Genomic DNA, 13261 nt, shown 5'->3' on the forward strand with positions numbered 1-13261 from the left:
CTGCAGTGCCTTGATAGACTCAGGGGCTGAGGGTTGTTTTATGGACGAAGCATGGGCTCGGAAACATGACATTCCTCTCAGACAGTTAGGGAAGCCCACGCCCATGTTCGCCTTAGATGGTAGTCTTCTCCCCAGTATCAGATGTGAGACACTACCTTTAACCCTCACAGTATCTGGTAACCACAGTGAGACCATTTCCTTTTTGATTTTTCGTTCACCTTTTACACCTGTTGTTTTGGGTCATCCCTGGCTAGTATGTCATAATCCTTCTATTAATTGGTCTAGTAATTCTATTCTATCCTGGAACGTTTCTTGTCATGTGAAGTGTTTAATGTCTGCTATCCCTCCTGTGTCTTCTGTCCCCTCTACTCAGGAGGAACCTGGTGATTTGACAGGAGTGCCGGAGGAATATCATGATCTGCGCACGGTCTTCAGTCGGTCCAGAGCCAGCTCCCTTCCTCCTCACCGGTCGTATGATTGTTGTATTGATCTCCTTCCGGGGACCACTCCCCCTCGGGGTAGACTATACTCTCTGTCGGCTCCCGAACGTAAGGCTCTCGAGGATTATCTGTCTGTTTCTCTCGACGCCGGTACCGTGGTGCCTTCTTCCTCTCCCGCCGGAGCGGGATTTTTCTTTGTTAAGAAGAAGGACGGTACTCTGCGCCCCTGCGTGGATTATCGAGGGCTGAATGACATAACGGTTAAGAATCGTTATCCGCTTCCCCTTATGTCGTCAGCCTTCGAGATTTTGCAGGGAGCCAGGTGCTTTACTAAGTTGGACCTTCGTAACGCTTACCATCTCGTACGCATCAGAGAGGGGGACGAGTGGAAAACGGCGTTTAACACTCCGTTAGGGCATTTTGAATACCGGGTTCTGCCGTTCGGTCTCGCTAATGCTCCAGCTGTCTTTCAGGCATTAGTTAATGATGTACTGAGAGACATGCTGAACATTTTTGTTTTCGTTTACCTTGACGATATCCTGATTTTTTCACCGTCACTCGAGATTCATGTTCAGCACGTTCGACGTGTACTCCAGCGCCTTTTAGAGAATTGTCTCTACGTGAAGGCTGAGAAGTGCGCCTTTCATGTCTCCTCTGTCACTTTTCTCGGTTCTGTTATTTCCGCTGAAGGCATTCAGATGGATCCCGCTAAGGTCCAGGCTGTCAGCGATTGGCCCGTCCCTAAGTCACGTGTCGAGTTGCAGCGTTTTCTCGGTTTCGCTAATTTCTATCGGCGTTTCATTCGTAATTTCGGTCAAGTGGCTGCCCCTCTCACCGCTCTGACTTCTGTCAAGACTTGCTTTAAGTGGTCCGGTTCCGCCCAGGGAGCTTTTGATCTCCTCAAGAAGCGTTTTACATCCGCTCCTATCCTTGTTACTCCTGACGTCACTAAACAATTCATTGTCGAGGTTAACGCTTCAGAGGTGGGCGTGGGAGCCATTCTGTCTCAGCGCTTCCAGTCTGACGATAAGGTCCATCCTTGCGCTTACTTTTCTCATCGCCTGTCGCCATCGGAACGCAACTATGATGTGGGTAACCGCGAACTGCTCGCCATCCGCTTAGCCATAGGCGAATGGCGACAGTGGTTGGAGGGGGCGACCGTCCCTTTTGTCGTTTGGACTGACCATAAGAACCTTGAGTACATCCGTTCGGCCAAACGACTTAATGCACGTCAAGCTCGTTGGGCGTTGTTTTTCGCTCGTTTCGAGTTCGTGATTTCCTATCGTCCGGGAAATAAGAACACCAAGCCTGATGCCTTATCCCGTCTCTTTAGTTCTTCTGTGGCTTCTACCGACCCCGAGGGGATTCTCCCTGAAGGGCGTGTTGTCGGGTTGACTGTCTGGGGAATTGAGAGACAGGTAAAGCAAGCACTCACTCACACTGCGTCGCCGCGCGCTTGCCCTAGTAACCTTCTGTTCGTTCCTGTCTCTACTCGTCTGGCTGTTCTTCAGTGGGCTCACTCTGCCAAGTTAGCTGGCCACCCCGGCGTTCGGGGTACGCTTGCTTCTATTCGCCAGCGGTTTTGGTGGCCTACTCAGGAGCGGGACACGCGTCGTTTCGTGGCTGCTTGTTCGGACTGCGCGCAGACTAAGTCAGGTAACTCTCCTCCTGCCGGTCGTCTCAGACCGCTTCCCATTCCTTCTCGACCATGGTCTCACATCGCCTTAGACTTTATTACCGGTCTGCCTTCGTCTGCGGGGAAGACTGTGATTCTTACGGTTATCGATAGGTTCTCTAAGGCGGCACATTTCATTCCCCTCGCTAAGCTTCCTTCCGCTAAGGAGACGGCACAAATCATCATTGAGAATGTGTTCAGAATTCATGGCCTCCCGTTAGACGCCGTTTCAGACAGAGGTCCGCAATTCACGTCACAGTTTTGGAGGGAGTTCTGTCGTTTGATTGGTGCTTCCGTCAGTCTCTCTTCCGGGTTTCATCCCCAGTCTAACGGTCAAGCAGAAAGGGCCAATCAGTCGATTGGTCGCATTTTACGCAGCCTTTCGTTTCGAAACCCTGCGTCTTGGGCAGAACAGCTCCCCTGGGCTGAGTACGCTCACAACTCGCTTCCTTCGTCTGCTACCGGGCTGTCCCCGTTTCAGAGTAGTCTTGGCTACCAGCCTCCTCTGTTTTCGTCCCAGCTCGCCGAGTCCAGCGTTCCCTCCGCTCAGGCTTTTGTCCAACGTTGTGAGCGCACCTGGAGGAGGGTCAGGTCTGCACTTTGCCGTTACAGGGCGCAGACTGTGAGAGCCGCCAATAAGCGTAGGATTAAGAGTCCTAGGTATTGTCGCGGTCAGAGAGTGTGGCTTTCCACTCGTAACCTTCCCCTTACGACAGCTTCTCGCAAGTTGACTCCGCGGTTCATTGGTCCGTTCCGTGTCTCTCAGGTCGTCAATCCTGTCGCTGTGCGACTGCTTCTTCCGCAACATCTTCGTCGCGTCCACCCTGTCTTCCATGTCTCCTGTGTCAAGCCTTTTCTTCGCGCCCCCGTTCGTCTTCCCTCCCCCCCCCCGTCCTTGTCGAGGGCGCTCCTATTTACAAGGTACGGAAGATCATGGACATGCGTTCTCGGGGACGTGGTCACCAGTACTTAGTGGATTGGGAGGGTTACGGTCCTGAGGAGAGGAGTTGGGTTCCATCTCGGGACGTGCTGGACCGTTCGTTGATCGATGATTTCCTTCGTTGCCGCCAGGGTTCCTCCTCGAGTGCGCCAGGAGGCGCTCGGTGAGTGGGGGGGTACTGTCATGTTTTGTCTTTGATCATGTCTTGTCCCTGTGCTTCCCTCTGCTGGTCTTATTAGGTTCTTTCTCTTTCTCTCTCTCTATCGTTCCGTTCATGCTCCCAGCTGTTTCTCATTCTCCCTACGACCTCATTTACTCTTTCACACCTGTCCCCTATTTTGCCCTCTGATTAGAGTCCCTATTTCTCCCTCTGTTTTCCGCTCCTGTCCTTGTCGGATTCTTGTTTGATGTTTGCAGTTCCTGTGTCTTGTTCCGCCCTGTCGTGTTCTTTTGCCTTCTTCAGATGCTGCGTGTGAGCAGGTGTCTATGTCAGCTACGGCCTGTGCCTTCCTGAAGCGACCTGCAGTCTGTGGTCGCGTCTCCAGTCGTTCCTCTCTATTGACGAGAGGATTTCAGTTTCCTGTTTTGGATTTCCATTGATTTATATCCAGGAGTATCATTATTTGTTTTATACTGGAATAAAGACTCTGTTACTATTACGTCGCTTTTGGGTCCTCATTCATCTGCATAACAAGTACGCAAGTATAAATACCATGGGACCACGTAGCCATCATACCACTCAGGAAGGAGACACGTTATGTCTCCTAGAGATGAACATACTTTGATGCGAAAAGTGCAAATCAATCCCAGAACAACAGCAAAGGACCTTGTGAAGATGCTTGAGGAAACAGGTACAAAAGTATCTATATCCACAGTAAAACAAGTCCTATATCGACATAACCTGAAAGGCCGCTCAGCAAGGAAGAAGCCACTGCTCCAAAACCGCCATAAAAAAGCCAGACTATGGTTTGCAACTATACATGGGGACAAAGATTGTACTTTTTGGAGAAATGTTCTCTGGTCTGATGAAACAAAACTAGAACTGTTTGGCCATAATGACCATCGTTATGTTTGGAGGAAAAAGGGGGAGGCTTGCTAGCTGAAGATCACCATCCCAACCGTGAAGCACGGGGGTGGCAGCATCATGTCGTGGGGGTGCTTTGCTGCAGAAGGGACTGGTGCACTTCACAAAATAGATGGCATCATGAGGATGGAAAATTATGTGGATATATTGAAGCAACATCTCAAGACATCAGTCAGGAAGTTAAAGCTTGGTCGCAAATGGGTCTTCCAAATGGGCAATGACCCCCAGCATACTTCCAAAGTTGTGGAAAAATGGCTTAAGGACAACAAAGTCAAGGTATTGGAGTGGCCATCACAAAGCCCTGACCTCAATCCTATAGAACATTTGTTGGCAGAACTGAAAAGGTGTGTTCGAGCAAGGAGGCCTACAAACCTGACTCAGTTACACCAGCTCTGTCAGGAGGAATGGGCCAAAATTCACCCGACTTATTGTGGGAAGCTTGTGGAAGGCTACCCGAAACGTTTGACCAAAGTAAAACAATTTAAAGGCAATGCTACCAAATACTAATTGAATGTATGTAAACTTCTGACCCACTGGGAATGTGATGAAAGAAAGAAAAGCTGAAATAAATAATTCTCTCTACTATTATTCTGACATTTCACATTCTTAAAATAAAGTGGTGATCCTAACTGACCTATAACAGGGAAGTTTTACTAGGATTAAATGTCAGGAATTGTGAAAAACTGAGTTTAAATGTATTTGGCTAAGGTGTATGTAAACTTCTGAGTTCAACTGTATGTAGGATCTTAATTTGATCACCTTGTTGCAGGAGAACTTTCATGCAATGCAGGAAATGTAAAACGTGTAGTGTATTTTTAGTCTATTTGATGTTTAAAAAGGCTTCTCAAATTGTTTAATTTCCACTTTGAATTTTCAGACTTCATTTTTTTCTTACAAAAAATCAATCAACCCCTACAAAAAAATCCATTCATTACAATCCACATAATAATTCACATTTCCTATTGCTGCAAGATGATTTTCCTGCTATAAGAAAACTGGCTCAAATTAAGATCCTACGTATTCTTAGAGGTCAATAAGTGCCCATAGAAGGTCTACACCCCACATTTTGTTCTGTTACAAAATGGGATTAATTGTTTTGTTTTTTTGTCTACACAAAAATACTATGTAATGTCAAAGTGGACGAAAATTTGTAACATTTAAAAATATTTTTTTAAATAGAAAATATACCTTGATTACATAAGTATTCACCCCCCTGAGTCAATGCATGTTAGAAACACCTTTGGCAGCTATTACAGTTGTGTCTTCTTGGGTAAGTCTCAGTGCTTTGTACACCTGTATTGTGCAATATTTGCCCAATATTCTTTTCAAAATTAGTCAAGCTCTGTCAAGGTGTTGGGGATCATGGCTACACAGCAATTTTCTAGATTTTTGAACAGATTCATGTCAAAACTGTATCTTGGCCACTGAGGAACATTCACTGTGGTAAGCAACTCCTGGGTAGATTTGGCTTTGTGATGTAGGTTATACAATTATGTATCATCAGGAATAAGGTTTTGAAGTGTCTAGGAGATATAAGAAAGCTCAGGATTATTTTCTTTTTGGACATATATTTAACCCCATATTTTTGTTGGCACAAAACTACCTCCATACTTCTATTAATTTGTGTGGGTTACCTTCAGATGAGTTCCGTGGGGCTTGTGCGGAACAGAGAACACCATTGTGTTCGTGAGTCTCGTCTTTCCATAGAGTGGTCATATTAGTTAGAAGGCCAAACCGTTCGAACGCTACAGACGTTTTTGTGAGAATACCGATTTTCAGGATTTCTTGTGCTCTGACAAACAGTGCTGTAGCTCTGTCACTTTCCATGGCAGATGTGTAAGGGTGACATGGGTGGATGTGGTGGATTGAGACGCAGCCCATGCAAAAAAAGATATCTCAAGCTTAAACTGACACATTTTGATGGGGATTCATTATGTTCAATAGATTGACGCACGGGTGCATCAATAGACTCTTAAGGATAAAAAAAATTCAATGTCTGATTAGTTATAGTTACTCATCTACCAATCACTGCCCTACTATATGATGCTTTCGAAAAGCTCTCTGGTCTTTGTAGTTGAATCTGTGCTTGAAATGTAATACTTGACTGAAGGACCTTACAGATGTTTTATGTATGGGGGACTGAGGAAGGATTAGTCATTCAAAAATCATGTCAAGCACTATTATTTCCCACAGAGTGAGTCCATATAACTTATTATGTGATGTATTAAGCCACATTTTACATCTGAACTAATTTAGGCTTGCTTAAACAAAGGGGTGAATACTTATGCAACTACTATATTTTCGTTATTTAATTTGTATTAATTTGTAAAAATGTGTAGAATTTCCTTTTGACTTTGACATTATGCACTATTTTGTGTAGATCAATGGCAAACAATTACATCTATTTCAATCCCACTTTGTAACGCAACAATGTGAAAACATTTCAAGGGGGTGTAAACTTTCTATAGGCACTGTAGCTAATGACTCCAGTAACCTGAGGGAGGACAAAGGGACAAGGACATTATCTGATAGTCTGTTTGATTGGAACCTGGAACAAAAGAGAGAGAGAGAAGAAAAGAGAAGAGGGATATAGCGGGCAACCACAGAATGACAGCTCCATTTAGAATCCAATCTTTTTTACTCCTGGAAATAGAAATAAATAGAAAAGGAAAATTGAGGGAATGAAAATGTAAGTCTCTGTCCCAAATCCTTTACCACACAGCAGCAGCCAAAATGATTTCCCCAACACTTTACTTACAGACAGCGGGCAGTCAGTTTAAGCATATAAAGGTGTGCACCCCCATAAGAGTTACACATTCTATTTCTAAAGCACCCCCCATGACTCTGTGTGTAATTCATTATAATACTGATGATGACAGAGGGAGAATCTGGGGAATGGGAGGTGGACTAGGGGACACTGGTGAGCGTTGCACATATGTAAAGTTTGCTCCCCTTCTTTTCAGACGGGAATAAAAGGAAAAGATAAAACCATGAAACTGTCTTTATTTACCCTTTCCCCTCAGATCTTATCCCTCTCCCAAAATCCTTGTTATACCTTTGGTTGAAACACTTCTGTTTTATACCCTCCACATATACACAGAACCATGAACCTGCCTTTGTTCACACTTTACATTCAGATCTTATCTGTCTCCCAATCCTAATTTTACCTTTGGTTCAAATTTATGTTTTATAGCCTTTGGAATAGAATCTAGCAGACAGCAACTGTGGACGAGGAATCTAGCAGGCAGCTACTGTGGACTAGCAATCTAGCAGGCAGCAACTGTGGACTAGGAATCTAGCAGGCAGCAACTGTGGACTAGGAATCTAGCAGGTCGCCACTGTGGACTAGGAATCTAGCAGACAGCCACTGTGGACTAGAAATCTAGCAGGCAGCAACTGTGGACTAGGAATCTAGCAGGAAGCAACTGTGAACTAGGAATCTAGCAGGCAGCAACTGTGGACTAGGAATCTAGTAGGCAGTAACTGTGGACTAGGAATCTAGCAGGCAGCAACTGTAGACTAGGATTCTAGTAGGCAGTAACTGTGGACTGGTGTAGAGTGAGTAAATCCAGCCCCAGGGGAAGGACAGAGTTCAGACAGATATGGAATAGAGGTGAGTGAGGTGGAACACCCAAGGTTTCCTATTTATTCTCTCTCCCTTTCCTTTTTTATACCATCCCTTTTTTATTTTTCATTTATTTATGTTTGATGGAATGTTACAAGCGGAGTTCGTTGAGAGTTGAGGAAGAAAGCAAAACGCCATGTCAGAAGGACCACAGTAGGTCCCTCCTGAGCAAGACAAGGATCTTATCAATTACAGACTGAATGGAAGAGCTAGCTACAAGAGGCTGGCTGTCAGAGCAAGGAGTCGTGACTGTTTGCCTGCACCCGGCTCTGTGGTGATCCCACAGCCCTGTTACACAAGAGGACAAGTTGTGTGTTACAGTATGTTTTTCTGCCTGGAGCCTATCTGACCAATGTCATATCCCTCATGCCGATCGCTCTGCACTCACACGCAAGACATAGGCCTACATTATGTAGCCAATGAGCAAGCAGCAAATGACCCATTCAGGAACTCTGACCATGGTTTAGAGTTTGCCTTCAAGTACGTTTGACTTCTAAAACTCAAGAGACACGACTCTGTAGACTGTAGTTAGCTGTGGCGCGGCGCAGCAGAAAGGTTTGCACGCTGAAGCTCTGCAGGGGTAGAAACAATTGGGGATTGAAAAACCCACTGAGACGCAACAAAACAGTGGCGTGTGCTAAACCTTAAACTCTAAGTGACAGATTTATACATCAACATTGCCTATGCACTTGAATTCATACGTAAACAAAAAAAAATGGGACTGCTGCGTATTCTTCCTCTGGCGGTTTGATCTCTGAATTGTTAGGTTTATCTTCTCCCATACAGAGGCTCTGATAGACAGCAGGCTTTGTGTCTAATGCAGACTCTTCTACTCGGCACAAATCTTAATTTATTCTACATTTCAAGTGACAGTGTTTATCTGCCTTACAATAGTCAAGTGCATTGTGAAGTTAAGGCCCATAGCTAGCTAAGAACTTTCTCAGTACTCCACAGATCACTCAAACCCAAGTGAGCATGACCTGAATATGAAAAACAGGGAGTTTGCAACAGTAGAGATGAGACATAATGTGAGAGAATCTATTCATTTCTTTGGTTCTCATCTCAGTTTAGGCTTTATTCATTGGTTTCTTTGTGAATGTTCACTGGAAAACCTTTTTCAGACTGGAGTCATGTCTCCGTTGGAATGTGCCTGCCTGGGCCTATCATTTCACATTTGTGTGGTATCTAGCCAGCTACCATAGCATAAGAATATCAATCCACTCCATACAATCATTTCCTGAAACTACAGCCAATCAAGTCATCGTTACTATAAAAGCTATTTCTAAAGAGATTGCTTATCATCAGAAATGCAGCGTTTCATCGTGTTAGAGTAGTAATAACACGATAATGACACAGTCAAAATGATATTCCAGAGAGCTTGATCTGATGATTATCTGATCAATGGAGAAATCCATAACAGGGATTTAAAACCAGTCATGTGTAATGTGGAGAAAACTCTTAAGTAATCTCTCTGGTATGAAATGCATTGTGCAGACTAGGCTAGACTCCCGGACAGGGGTGGGAAAAGGACCCAATTGTTATACTTCAGTGAAAGTAAAGATACCTTCATAGAAAAGGACTCAAGTAAAAGTGAAAGTCACCCAGTAAAATCCTACTTGAGTAAAAGTCTAAAAGTATTTGGTTTTAAATATACTTAAGTATCAAAAGTAAATGTAATTGTTAAAATATCCCTAAGTATCAAAAGTAAAAGTGTAAATCATTTCAAATTCTTTATATTAAGCAAACCAGACGGCACCATTTTCTGTTTTTTTTTAATTTACGGATAGCCAGGGGTACGCTCCAACGCTCAGACATCATTTACAAATGAAGCATGTGTTTAGTGAGTCCGCCAGATCAGAGGCAGTAGGGATGACCAGGGATGTTCTCTTGATAAGTGTGTGAGTTTGACAATTGTCCTGTCTTGCTAAGCATTCAAAATGTAACAAGTACTTTTGGGTGTCAGGGAAAATGTGTGGAGTAAAAAGTACATCATTTTCTTTAGGAATGTAGTGAAGTAAAAGTAAAAGTTGTCAAACATATAAATAGTAAAGTAAAGTACAGATACTCCAAAAACTACTTAAGTTGTACTTTCAAGTATTTTTACTTAAGTACTTTATACCACTGCTCCCGGGCATACAGACTAGCAGATTGATTAGCATTTCTTAAACAAGTCTATAGCTAATAATTGTAGAACTGTAGAAGGTGCTGGTTGTTCATAAGGGTTGGCCTGATACAGGTGCTGCATAGAAACTATTGATCTACAAATCACCTTTACCGGAAATACTACTGAGCTTAACCAGATTCTTATTTTGAAAATATTAGCAAATCTGTGTAAAACCTTGTTGAAGCCACACCCCCAGATGAGGTGGCAGTTACCCATTAATGAATAAACAAATCAATCAATCAATTGGTTACCACAGAATTCAACAAACAGTGTCAGTTACATTCACCAAGACACACCCCTCTGTTTACAAAGTGTTATTGGCTCAATGTGGGTGGAGCTAGACTGAGTACTGTGACTTTAAGGACAAACCTTATGAACAACAGGTGGTGAGAAAAAGCAAAGGTAACCTTCTCAAAGATCACTGCTATTACATGCAACAGTACAGTAGTCTTCTGTGAATGAGAAAGAGCAGAGAGACAGTGGGAAGGTTCAACCTTGACTGGAGAGTAGGCAAACGAGGATACAGGCAGAACTGATGGACTTTGATGTCTCTGACAGGAAACAAAAATTGACAATAATGATAAGAGAAGAAAACCTTGTGTGGAACAGTGGAAGAAAATTGCAGTAAGCCTTTTACAGCAGACAGAGAACTGGATTCATATATTGACAAAAATAATTGGAACAAGCCTACTCAGTATTGGAAGTCCACAGAATGCACTAGCCTTTCGAGCCAGACTCAGAAACTTGCATTGGCTCAGCCTTCTGGCCATAGCGTGACTAGAAATACACGTACAATATTAAATATTAGAAATGCAATATGAGAGAAATGTCTTTCCAAACTTTTTTAAACTTTGTCTTTGCTTATGCAACTCATTTCCAAACATGCATGATGTGCAGCCAAATCTTAACAAATACATACACTATATATACAAAAGTATGTGGACAACCCTTGAAATTAGTGGATTTGGCTATTTCAGCACACCCGTTGCTGACAGGTATATAAAACTGAGCACACAACCATGCAATCTCTATTGACAAACATTGGTAGTAGAATGGCCTTACTGAGGAGCTCAGACTTTCAGCATGGCAGCGTCATAGGATGCCACCTTTCTAACAAGTCAGTTCGTAACATTTTTGCCCTGCTAAAGCTGCTCCTGTAAGTGCATTTATTATGAAGTGACAATGTCTAGGAGCAACAACAGATCAGCCGCGAAGTGGTAGGCCACACAAGCTTACAGAACGGGACCGTGGAGTGCTGAAGCGCATCTTGTGTAAAAATCGTCTGTCCTCGGTTGCAACACTCACTACCGAGTTCCAAACTGCCTCAGGAAGCAACGTCAGCACAATAACTGTTCGTCGGGAGCTTCATGGAATGGGTTTCCATGGCCGAGCAGCATCACACAAGCGTAAGATCACCATGTGCAATGCCAACCGTCGGCTGGAGTGGTGTAAAGCTCGCCACCATTGGACTCTGGAGCAATGGGAATGTGTTCTCTGGAGTGATGAATCATGCTTCACCATCTGGCAGTCCGACGAACAAATCTGGGTTTGGCGGATGCCAGGAAAACACTACCTGCTTTTGTGTTAATGTAGCAGTAAAGCACTAAGCTCCAATGGCTGGTGTCTTGAGCTGTGTGAACACCTGAAGAGTGCCAACTGTAAAGTTTGGTGGAGGAGGAATAATGGTCTGGGGCTGTTTTTCATGGTTCGGGCTAGGCCCTTTAGCTCCAGTGAAGGGAAATCTTAATGCTACAGCATACAATGACATTCTAGACGATTCTGTGCTTCCAACTTCGTGGCAACAATTTGGGGAACGCCATTTCCTTTTTCAGCATGACAATGCCCCCTTGCACAAAGCGAGGTCCATACAGAAATGGTTGGTCGAGATTGGTGTGGAAGAACTTGACTTGCCTGCACAGAGCCCTGACCTCAAACTCATCGAACACCTTTAGGATGAATTGGAAAGCCGGCTGCGAGCCAGCCTAATCGCCAAACATCTGTACCCGACTTCACTAATGCTCTTGTGGCTGAATGGAAACAAGTCCCCGCAGTAATGTTCCAACATCTGGTGGAAAGCCTTCCCAGAAGAGTGGAGGCTGTTATAGCAGCAAAGGTCTGACCAACTCCACATTAATGCCCATGATTTTGGAATGAGATGATCAACGAGAAGGTGTCCACATACTTCTGGTCATGTAGTGTACCAATTCGCTTGGAATTGAGCCAATCAAAATACTAAAATAATCATAGTCTGGGACATGGCAACTGTATTTTCTTAATGCTGAGAGAGAAAATTTGAGCGGGAATATAATCAGCATTACAGTATTTCTTTTGAATCTGATATGAGATGGTAAAGGAGTAATTTCTAGTCAGAAGAGGACTGGCCACCCCTCATAGCCTGGTTCCTCTCTTGGTTTCTTCCTAGGTTCTGGCCTTTCTAGGGAATTTTTCCTAGCCACTGTGCTTCTACACCTGCATTGCTTGCTGTTTTGGGTTCTAGGCTGGGTTTCTGTACAGCACTTTGAGATATCAGCTGATGTAAGAAGGGCTTTACAAATACATTTGATTTGATTTGATTAGTCAAGGAACAGCCAAACAAACTCAGCAGTTTTTCTTGTACTGCCGTTATACCCAAACATGACAGTAAAATAACTCCCACAATGCATGCTGCTTTGGCCACATGCACACGTTTCTCTTCAAAAATTACTTATTTTCCCCTCCGAAATTAAATAAGGTCCAATTATCTGGCAGTTCCAGAGAACTGTAGGCTTTCTGAGAGAGCTGTCTGGCAGCTGGTATGGAACGGAGCTGCGAGCCCATGGTTGTCCATGTAAATGACTGCGTTTATCTGTCCGGTACAGACAGTCATAGGCAATATCAAGGCAGTGTATTTTAAATGGGTTGCCATAGGGGATTAGTGGAGACTGGGACATTAACAGGAGAGGGATGTCCATCCAGCCTCCATATTAAGCGAGATGCTCTGTTCAGAGATGAGGTAATGAACAGGTAATCCTGAGGTTATGGGGGTACTTTACAAAGGTCTTGGAAGCCCATGCAGAGCAGTCACGCTTGAATCCGTAAAATAATTACACTGCAAAATACAAGAAGCTCTGGACACCTGACGTCATAAGCACTGACCATTTGCAAAGAAAGTAAAATATGCATGCAGTCTTTACATAGTTTGGTCAATTTAAATTCTTAAAGGTGCACTCTGCAATATTTTCCTCCATGGGCCCTTGTGAGTAAAACAAGATCACCAAAATGGATCCTTGGCACGGTTTTTCTGTCTTCAGTAAACACTTTCTTATTTACGGCCAAACCCCAAACACAATCAGC

At 43.9% G+C, this 13261-nt stretch overlaps 1 protein-coding gene across 1 annotated transcript in view; it reads right to left on the reverse strand.

Moving 5' to 3' along the window:
- Nucleotides 1-13261, reverse strand: part of LOC139540464 (glutamate receptor ionotropic, NMDA 3B-like) — a 112761-nt gene that overhangs the window by 35474 nt on the left and 64026 nt on the right. The gene's annotated exons all lie outside the window — the stretch shown is intronic.

The sequence above is a fragment of the Salvelinus alpinus genome, chromosome 15, assembly GCF_045679555.1.
Source record: "Salvelinus alpinus chromosome 15, SLU_Salpinus.1, whole genome shotgun sequence".
Lineage (NCBI taxonomy): Eukaryota > Metazoa > Chordata > Actinopteri > Salmoniformes > Salmonidae > Salvelinus > Salvelinus alpinus.